Source organism: Meleagris gallopavo, chromosome 23, assembly GCF_000146605.3.
Source record: "Meleagris gallopavo isolate NT-WF06-2002-E0010 breed Aviagen turkey brand Nicholas breeding stock chromosome 23, Turkey_5.1, whole genome shotgun sequence".
NCBI classification, from domain to species: domain Eukaryota; kingdom Metazoa; phylum Chordata; class Aves; order Galliformes; family Phasianidae; genus Meleagris; species Meleagris gallopavo.
The window spans coordinates 2148320-2158339 of record NC_015033.2 but is presented as its reverse complement, the minus strand read 5'-3'; positions in this window follow the sequence as shown (position 1 = coordinate 2158339).

The following is a 10020-nucleotide window of genomic DNA, read 5'->3' as shown; positions in this document are numbered from 1 at the left end:
TGTGGCAGGGGGTTGGAGATTTGTGATCCTTGAGGTCCCTTCCAACCCTGGCCATTCTGTGATTCCTTAGCTTTGTTTAGGACTTGCATGGCCTTAAATGTGCGGTTTTGTGTCCTGTGGCCTTGAGTTGTTTTCCTGGTGTTGATTTCTCACTGTGTATGGCTTATGTGGCAGTGCCTGTGCTCTGGTAGAAGGTGTCTTGTTTGTGATTGAGAATTGTTCTAAATGTAGTTGACTGCCTTCAGATAAGCCAATATTTGTAAGCTAATAATGCTTTGAACAAAAAATGTTTGGTTCCTTTGTGTCAATCTCTATTAGTTTAATGAGAAATTGCATTCCCTGTCAGCAGTTCATTTGGCGGAATGCAGCGTTTGCAAATCACAAGAATTATATATAATAATTCTGTTGTAAGAAAGCCTCAAATAGGGCATGTTTTGTGGTCAGTAACACCTTGGCCTGGATTGCAGTCCCTGCTGGTGTGCAGTGCACAGCACGGCAGGTGCAGAGCTGGAGCTGCTAGCTGTGTGCTGGCTGCTGAGCGGAGAAGGGCATCTGCAGTGTGATTCCCCCTGATGTGTGGAAGCAGGCGGATAATTAAGATGGCAAACCTTGGAGATGTAACATCCCCTCCCTCATTCCTTTGGAAATCAGCGACATCATTGAATCAAGGCTTGAAAAGCGTGCTCTAAAGCCAGAACAAACACCCTAAAATTTTTATCATAATGGTGCTTTTAAAAGTCCTAAATGTCCTCTATTTAAAATGAAATTCTTTTGTATTAACCTGCTTTCATATGCTAGCTTTCACCAGACTGCAGAATTGCCTGATTTGACTTTCTAATGTAACTGTAATGAATCTTCTGGGAAATGGAGCGATTGAATGCATATCCTCTGCAACTCCATTGTAAAACATTCTGTCAGAACTGGCTGTATTTATATATTTATATTTATTTTAATATATTTTTGTAGGGGAGAGGTGTCCCAGTCAAGTATGAAAGGCTAAACCTGATGCCTTCTCTAGGGAGCACCCGGAGCTCGGACACCACAGTGTGTAATATCCCCTTAATTAAGTATATTTCCAGCAGCACATACATAAATATGCTGGGTGAGGGTAGCACGGTTATATTAAACTCAGATGTGCTTTTGGAGAGAAAAGAATAAAGATGAAAATTATTGGCCTATAGTCTTGTAATGGGCACAAACAGAGCTGCTGTGTGTTATGCATGAGGAGATAGCAAGGTGAAATATCTGTGAGCCAGATAAAGGCTGCATGCATCTGTGTATAATGGACCATAAGGACACTTCTTCTACAGACATTATTGTAATATAAGCATTATATTCTGTGCTTTAATGTAGCAGCTGGTGAGCTTTTTCAAGGGGATTTCTGTGATACCAAGCTTTTTGTGTGTGACTGGTATATCCACAGTGTTTGTAATTGCTGTAACATAGCAGTGCTTTATCCGTGTGAAGGAAATTGAACACTGGAGTTTAGTAATGAAGAATTTATTCGTTAAAACCTCCTGTTATAATTAGCCAGTGCTGCTATTTTGAAATGGTGAGCTGCAATTGGGGTTTCTAAATGGAAGGCTCTTTCGTTTAATGCTGTGCAGCTTTGACTTTGAAGATTTCATTCTTTGGGACTCATTGAAGTCCAGTGTTGAAGGTGTAGATTTCCTTTTCATTCTAAGGCAGGGCAGAACTCCACTGCAACGTCCAGCTCAGTGAGTTTGAACTATTTGATTTATTTCTGTAATGCGATGCAGTGTGTGGTGGGGTGGGTTTGGGTTGTGTGGGTTTTTTTCCTTCAAGCAAAAGCCGTTTCCTGGATGCAATGCGTGTGTCTGGGTTCTCCTTTATTGTGGTCAGCGTTTGGGTTTTTTCAGAGGTGTTGAAGGATGAGCTGTGGCTGCAGCATTGGCTCCGTTGCGAGCATGGAGCTGGGGCAGGTAGCGGGTTGGGGGCTGTGTGTGGGTCACAGACAGTAAGGAAGTGTGGGATGGGGTTTGAAACCGTGTTAGCTTCTTTGTCGTGGACGACTATTTTCTTAATAATAGCAGCTTGTGATGTGCTGGAGCATCTGATGGGCCCTCCTGTGAGAGGATGATCATACTGGAAAGATATCAAACTATGAATCATTTACACTAACCTCTTGTGAAGCACAGCTTGCATTTTTAATGAAGGATGATTGCATTTCATAAACAGACCTTTAAAAATTAAAATAATATTGATCTCCTTTCATTTAGCTCTATAACAATAAGCTACATCTTTGCTGCAGGATAGATTATTTTAAAAAATGTATTATACCAAAATATACACAACTCTCTCAACAGAGGCTGTGTTTCTGAGATGAATATCTTATCGTGTAGCTCTGCTTGTGCAGAACGTAACCTGTGAACAAAGGACCATGTGAAAATTGTTGCACGTAGAAGATGCAGAGAGAAGGGGAATCCCACTCCAATCCCCTGCTTGGCACCCAGCAGCCATTCCTCTCCACTTTCATTGCAGGTCAGCAATGCCAATTACGTGCACTCTTGCCAACCCCCTCCACGACAAACCATACTCAAACGCTGTTGCATTTTGTCCGTGTTGATAGCAGTCGAGGTAATTGCTGTTATGTCATCTTGATTTTTGTATTATTTATTTTGGTTTGTAGCTGTAAAATATGATTTTTAGGCTTCTTATGCCCTCCAGGTGGCTGTCACAATGGGGGATGTGACATGGCCAACAGGACTGTTGGGCTGCTGGTGTGCTGCTCTCCCTCCAGGCTGTTGCAGAGTGCTGTTTAATTATGTGCACGTCTGGGCTGAAGGTACTTGAAGGCTGTGGGCTGATCTGCTGCTGCCTGTGAAATCCAAGAGCAAGTAGGAGCAGAAGCCAACATTGAGATAGCTCTTTGCAGTAAGTGCTATCAATTTTTAGCTGTCCATGAGCTTAGGAAATGGTTTGAATCTAATAAATCTGTTTTTTATTTGCAATTGTTTAGAAAGGGATCTTTCTAAGAAAAACTTTGGCTTCCAGATGGTGCATGAAGGGAACTTGGCTTAATTAGATCACTCAGTTCTGGCATTTCAGAACACCTTATTAGTTTGGATGTTTCCCTCATAGTTCTGCTGGGAACTGAGGCAGTCTGAGGTCAGAGAAATGGTGCTGGAAATGTTGACCATCTCCAGCTGGTAAATAGCAGAGATAGCTTTCAGGCTGAACTGAAAACACAGATCTCTTGCTCTCATCTTCTTCTGTCACTTGAGTTGGGCAGCTGAAATAAAAGCTGACATGGCACAGAGAACGTCTTCTGTGGACTCGATCCCATCTTGCGTCTGTGTGTTTCTCCCTTTCTGCTTTCCTGTCGTTCCTCACATCCATTTCCATGGATGGACTTGCATCTTTTTGCCCACAAAACCACTAAAGCAGCCCAGGGGACAAAAGCAGTCCACATTTTGAGTCAAAGGCTTTAAAATCTGCGTGTTACAGCTTCAGCCTGCAGAATTTATTGCACATGTTGCTGTGTGGCTAGCGGACGTGCCGCGTTTACGTGCAATTTCACTACCAGTTGTTGCCATTTTGCATTCTGCTTTTGTAATCGCTTTGTATAAAATGGCTTTATTGTTCGCTGATCAGGTGCATCCTGACATAAATAAAACATTGGCAGTAATTGGTTGTGACAGATCTTCAGCTCTCCCTCCTCGGCGCTGTGTGCAGCCCTGACAGCTCCGCAGCAGCAGCAGAGCCCGCTCCTCACGCAGGGACGTCCCCGGGGTAATTGGCTCTGACGGGCACTGGTTGCTGCAATAATACTGATCCATGAGCCTGCGCGAGCTGCATAATGCCTGGAGGATTCTGTACCCATCAATATGTCCTCAGCTTGAATCGTTGTGGGTTTTTTTTTTTTTTTTTCCATAGTCTTTCCGTGGCGGTTTATTAAAAGAAATACTTGCTCCATTTGCAGTGTGTTTGGTATCTACACAGCCTTGGCTGGCATGGCATATAGAAACACTGCCTCACAGTGCTGTGCCTAATGCTGCTGTCTGAATCCCACCCGCCGTGGGTGGGAGATGCTCGCAGTACAAGGCTCTGATTTTCACAGGTATCAAAATAACATGGTAATGTGGCAAGAGCACAGTCAATACACCACTTTTCTAACCATGGTGCAGCCAGTGGCCAAGCTATGGGAAAGGCAGAGATGTCCATGTTAGGTGAGCACCTACAGCTGGCCAGTTAAGCCACCGGGCAAGGCATGATAACCTGTGTTTGTAGGGAATCTGTTTTCCAGGTCTCCAGTAGTAGTTCAGGAGACGCTATGCAACAGACCTGGGCTGCAATGGCTGGGAAGTAGCTATTCCTGAAAGGGATCTCTTGAAGTTATCTAATTGCATGTTAGAGAATGAAGCTTATAGTCAGTGCTGGGCTAAGCGTTTGCTTTTGGTTCCAGTACCCCAAACAACAGCAGAATAATCACATGTTGAGGTGTGAGTGTGTTTTTAAAGAGGCAGAAGTGCTGAGGCACAGCATTCCCTGTGCTGTGGTTTCTCTTGGTGTTTTGAAGGAGCAGGCATTGAAATGTTCCTGTGCCCACTAGATGAGCACGAGGTGCAAACAATTTTCTAAAATAGCATTTCCTTTGGTTTTGGTAGTTGACCTCTCCTGGAAATGACTGTAATCATTTGAGAAGAAGCCGTTCCAAGGCAGGATGAGCTGCTGGGAAGCTCTCTTTGATTCAGAAGCTCTCGAAACAGGGTGCTGCAGTGCAGGAGCCATCCTTTTCCCCTTTCAGTGTGTTTTGCCACAAGCAGCCATGTGGGTTCTGTCCCACTCTGAAGAGCAGAACGTCCCTCACTGAAGGTCTGGGTCTGTGCTCAGCTCTTGTCGTCTCATTCAGAGGTGAACTTGCTGCCTCATTGACGCAGCAGAATCATTTTCTGTCGAGTGGTTGTGTCTTCTAGGTAAGCCTTAATTGGAAAACATATTGAAATTTAAAATAATTCAGGCTTTTTTTTGTAATGGTATTGATTTTCAGCTTTATTCTCCTTCCAAGAACTCAAAACGGGGAGTATCTGTTTATCAAATTCACCCATTAAAGCTTTACGAGTCAAAAATCAAATTGCAAAATGCAATTACAGGGTCATCGATTAATGTAATTATGTGTATATTTGACTAAAACTACGTTCTGAAACATTACCCATGGAACTACAAAATGCATTATGATGGGAAACCTAGCAAGAAGTATGCTGCTGCTGGGTTAATTTAGGTTTGCTTTCATTGCAAGCTAGCTGTAGCAGTTAGTGCATGAGTTGTAGGTCAGATTTTACTATATGTAAGTGCAGTTTTTATTACTGTGTGTCTCTATTTACTTGGCATTGAAGAAGGCAATGCACGCCTGCTAATGCTGTTGCCAGCCGTTCACTGTCGGATTGTTTTAGCTAGAGGGAGTTGCTTCTGCTGTTGGTGTGTATTTGAAGAGGAATGATTTAATTAGAAATGGTCATCTGGCAGTCAGAATGGCAGAAGGCCCCATCAGTGCCCTGAGGGGCCCCGTGATGACTGCAAGGCCTGCTTTGCTCTGACCTCTGACAGAGGTGCGGTGCAATAAAGGCTGCTGAAGTGGAGGTTGGTTGGGTGAAGCCCGCTCCTCGCGTTGCGTGCTGCTGTGCAGGCAGCGTTAAAACTGCTGGATCTGATCCACGTGCTTTTTGATGCAAGCAAGAAGCCAGCAGTGATGGGCGAGGGAAGCTGATCTGCGTGGGATCTGCACCGCAGAGCAGAAATGTGTGCATTGCTGCACTGCCCATCGCTGGAGCATTAACACTGGTTATAATAACTGTCAGTAGAGGTCACAGTCTTGCTGATCCAATGTGAAAGCTCCACAATCTTGTTACCAGATACTACAGTGCAGGAAAGAGGATTACATAGCAGCAATAGCTCTTATGTATCTTTTATTGCTCTCCGAAGATGGTTGATTTATTTTTTAGGTGTATGAATGACAAAAAGCAGACCTTGAGTTAACTGATTATCTTAATAAAATGTATCATGTAATACTCGAAATGTGCTCTTCTAAATAACCTCATAATGATACACAAGCTTGTCTTGGCTTAAGAAGATTAAGGAATTAATGTCAAATTACAGACATAACTGCAAATAGTATGTGCTGCATGAGAGCTGGTGGACAATTGACAAACACGGAGTATTTTTTTGGATATTCTTCTCCTTAAGGGAAGAAGCAGAGCTGTCGCAGATCACACTGGCATGCAGTGAGCACGACTGAGCAAGAAGGGAGTGCTGGGCAACGAGCCCCAATCCTGCACCGTGCAGGGCTGCTGTGGGTCCAGGCAGTTCTGCACTGTAATTGAAGGTGTCACTTCAGTTCTACATCAGCCAGACTTTTGTAGGTCAGCAAAGCCCAGGAAGGCAGCAGTCATTTGGGCCAGGCTTCATGTGCAGCAGGCTGGCTTTGGTGTGAGGTGGTGATGAAACACCTAAGAAGCTTGTCTGTTACATAATGCTAATGGAATTATGGTTGGATAAACACATTAATGGGAAGGAGGGGAAGATGCGCAGACTTGGCGGTGGGAGGCATAAATGTTGCTGCTGAAAGCTGTGGCATAGTTCTTGAATACGTTTTTAATTTCAGCGTAGCTGGTTTAAAAATAGCAGCTAATAAGTGGTAGTTCTCCTAGCTGTAAATGGCTTGCCTTCATCGTTCTATTTTGGTCAGGTGAAAGGGAAAGGAGAGGTGTGAGGAAATGCCCTCTAGCAAAGGAGGAGAACCACTGACAGCACGGATCTGCTGGGTGAATCTCAGGTACTGCTTTGTATGAACAGGGCTTTGCTTGTTTCTAGTGGCTTCACAGGGAAAAAAAAATGCTTTATGCTAAGAACTGTGGCAACGCTATCGATCCTCTTGGGAGGAGAAATTGGTATTGAGAGATGTGCTTAAGATTTGTAGCTATTAACAGCTCTGGCTGTGCGTGTCCTCCGATGGATGCTGTTGTTGGCCACTGGTTTCAAACCCTGAATTGCTTCTTGGGTTAACGACTGCTATAAAGCTGCAAGCCTCATGTGTGCAAAACTTGGGAGCAGTGAACAGGAAATGCATAGGCATGTGAGTTGTGTGTGACATTTAATTCAGATCTTGAAGCTGTGTTTTTATTGCTGTCGTGGCTCAGAAGCCAGCATCTTTAGAAATTAAATGATGAACCCAGCGGTGTTTTGGGCTGTTTGTCACTTGTTTCCATCAGAATATTGCCAGAGATGAATGACATGCAGGATGATGGCAGCGAAAGTTTGGGAACTTCGTTTGAACTGGTGTAAACAATCTGCTTTTCTTGTGTATTGGTTACCCACGCAGATGTATTTTCCTATTTCTTAAGGGCAGATGGGATAGTTGAGTTATATTGATGAAAGCTAAGAAGAAGCACACATAGAATTCTAAAGGCAGACACAGCCTCATCTTTTGATTACACAAAACGTGTATTTGGGTTTCTGGGTGCTGCTCCTTGTGGTGCCAGCAGCTCAGCCTGGGTCTGTTGGCTGTGATGGCTGCAAGCTGAGGTTTGGCCTTGTTCACTTCCCTCTCACTAAGCATCTCTATGGAAGATGGGTTCCATGGGTGGTGGAGGTTTTCCTTTATTTTCCTAGCAGTGCATGGAGAGACAAAGCATCTTCTGCCTTGTTGAGCCTTCTGGCTTTGTTGAGCTCGTTCAAAAAAGCTCACCTTGCTTTAACTCCTCATTTCTCCTGTGATTTATTTTCAAGGAAATGGCTGTTTGAAGATAGCCCTGAATTCTTACAGCCCTTACAGTTCTTAGAGTTGCTGCCTGCGCCTAAAAGCAGAGTTTTCAGGAGATCCTTCTGAATCCCTTTAGATGGAGGATGAATATCCCCTTCAAAGGAAGATTAGAAGGATAATCATAGATTTTTCTGAAACAGGAGATGTGTCTGCTGTATGAGATATGTGAGCAAAGCTCAAGAGCACGACCTTGTGTGTTTACCTGCTTTTCCACCAGAGATGATGATGTGGTCCTCAGACTGCAGGACGGAGCGGGGGGTTATGAGCCGTGCTTATGAGCTGAGATTGCTTTTGCAGCCCCCTAGAAATGGCTTGCATCAGGGAACTCGCTGCCAGCAGCCAAGCCTCTAGCAGGAACCGCTTGATTTGTAGTACTAAAACACAAAGGCATCATTAAATTCTATGGTCTGTTCTTTGTCGTGTCCCCCTGCTGCCCTGGATTCAGGTTGGGATGGAATAGGACACAGAATTGTGCACTGATAAGCAGTTACTTGTCAGATGCTGTCTGCATAGCTCCTTTCTTGTACCTTTGTTATCTTTTGCATGTACCTGCTTTGAGCAAATCCTTTCTAATCAATGAGCAAGAATTTAATGATGTATTTCACACAACAGTAACTTATCCTCATTTGAGATTCAATTGGGCCTTCTAATAGTAGTTTAATAACTAAGTGGATTTTTAATTAAGTAACTAACGTCTTATGCGTTAAACTCTTTTACTTAAAAATAGTAATTAAAAACTGGCATTCGTGTGGCTGCGAGGTAATCTTGGAGATGTGGCTGATGTTGAAGGACTCAGGGATGGCCCCTTCATCCCCAGCTGGGCTGACGCAGTGAGCCCAGGCAGTAGCAGCTTCCCTCTTCCCTTCATTAGGCAGCAAGGCGTGAAGTCTTAGAAAACAAAATGTAATCTTTATTCAATGCGAGCGAGTTCAGCCTCCTTCAAAGTGAGAGGCGTAGTGATTTTTTTGAATAGCTTGGTATCTTAATTGGAGGTATAGCTTGCTTTGTCAAAGCGGATTTTGGGGAAAGATCTCTTTTTTTCTGCTGACATCTCAGTGTTCCCTGACATAGCTGCTGGCTCCCATCTCCCAGCAAGGGACACTGCTGGAGCTGCCACCAGTGTGAGGTTGGTAAGGGGAGGATCTGTTTCTTGCTGTTAATTTAGGGATAGTAGCAGATCTATTCAACGTCTACATCTAAAGGAAGAACCACTCTGACATGGACACCTGTGTCACTCGATCAAATCTGAGGTTGTAATGCTGCTGAGGTCTTCATTCAGGAGTCACCTCCTGAGACTACGTGCCTGCCTGCCTTTGCAAGGGTTTGTGCCCAGGGAAGCTCAGGTCAGGATGCTCGTGCCCTCAAGGTTTCAGGTAGAAATCTCATGTTAGACAGTATATACCTTTTTGTAAGTCTTTTAGTGCTTTTTGGACATGAAAACTAGTATGCTCGTGCCTCTCTGCATTTGGGTAAAAGGCTGATAAGGACAGCAAGCCACGTTTCTGTAAGTGATGAATGGGGAGTGCTAAAAACAGCTGCATTTCCCAGGGCTGACTTGTGCTTGGGGCAGAGCTGAGAGCCTCAGTGCTTCAGGTTGTTTGCATACTGAGCTGCTACAGAGCAGGGCGTGCCTTCTCGGAATGGCCTCGCACTGGTGAAGTGATGGGTTTGTCGGCAAACAGGAGCAGGTTTTCACATGAGCTGTCGAGATGCAGAAAATTAATAGACGCGTAACATGAAAAATTCAGCATTTTTTAAGCTGGGTATGTTGGTATTTTTCCCTTAATGGATTAAGTGCATTATAGGGATTTTGTATTATGAAGGTAGGGCTGTTGTTGTGGGCTGTAAATAAGTGGAGACTTGTGAGGGCTGTTTGTCTGCCGCCTGTCTGCACAGCTCCAGCACCCCCCTGGGCATTGCTCTTCTGAGGAGAAGCATAACTGCTGCTGCTGGGGCGAAGGAAAGCTTTATCCAAACACCAGCAGTGGGTGGAAGACAAGGTGCAAAGTGCGCACGCATACTGAATGAGAAGCTTGGCTGCTTGCTGTCTGCTGTTACTTAGCAATAGTTGGATCAGAAACTTGTTATAGTCAAACTGTAAAACTTTGCAGGCAGACCATCCTTCCAGTGGAACTTCTAGTCTTGTGAAGCTGCTGCGTGTTGTAAAAACATCCGTCTGCTGCGTGTTCAGCCCGCCCTGCAGTCCCGCTGCAGAGGGCGCTCCGCGTAACGCCCTGCGC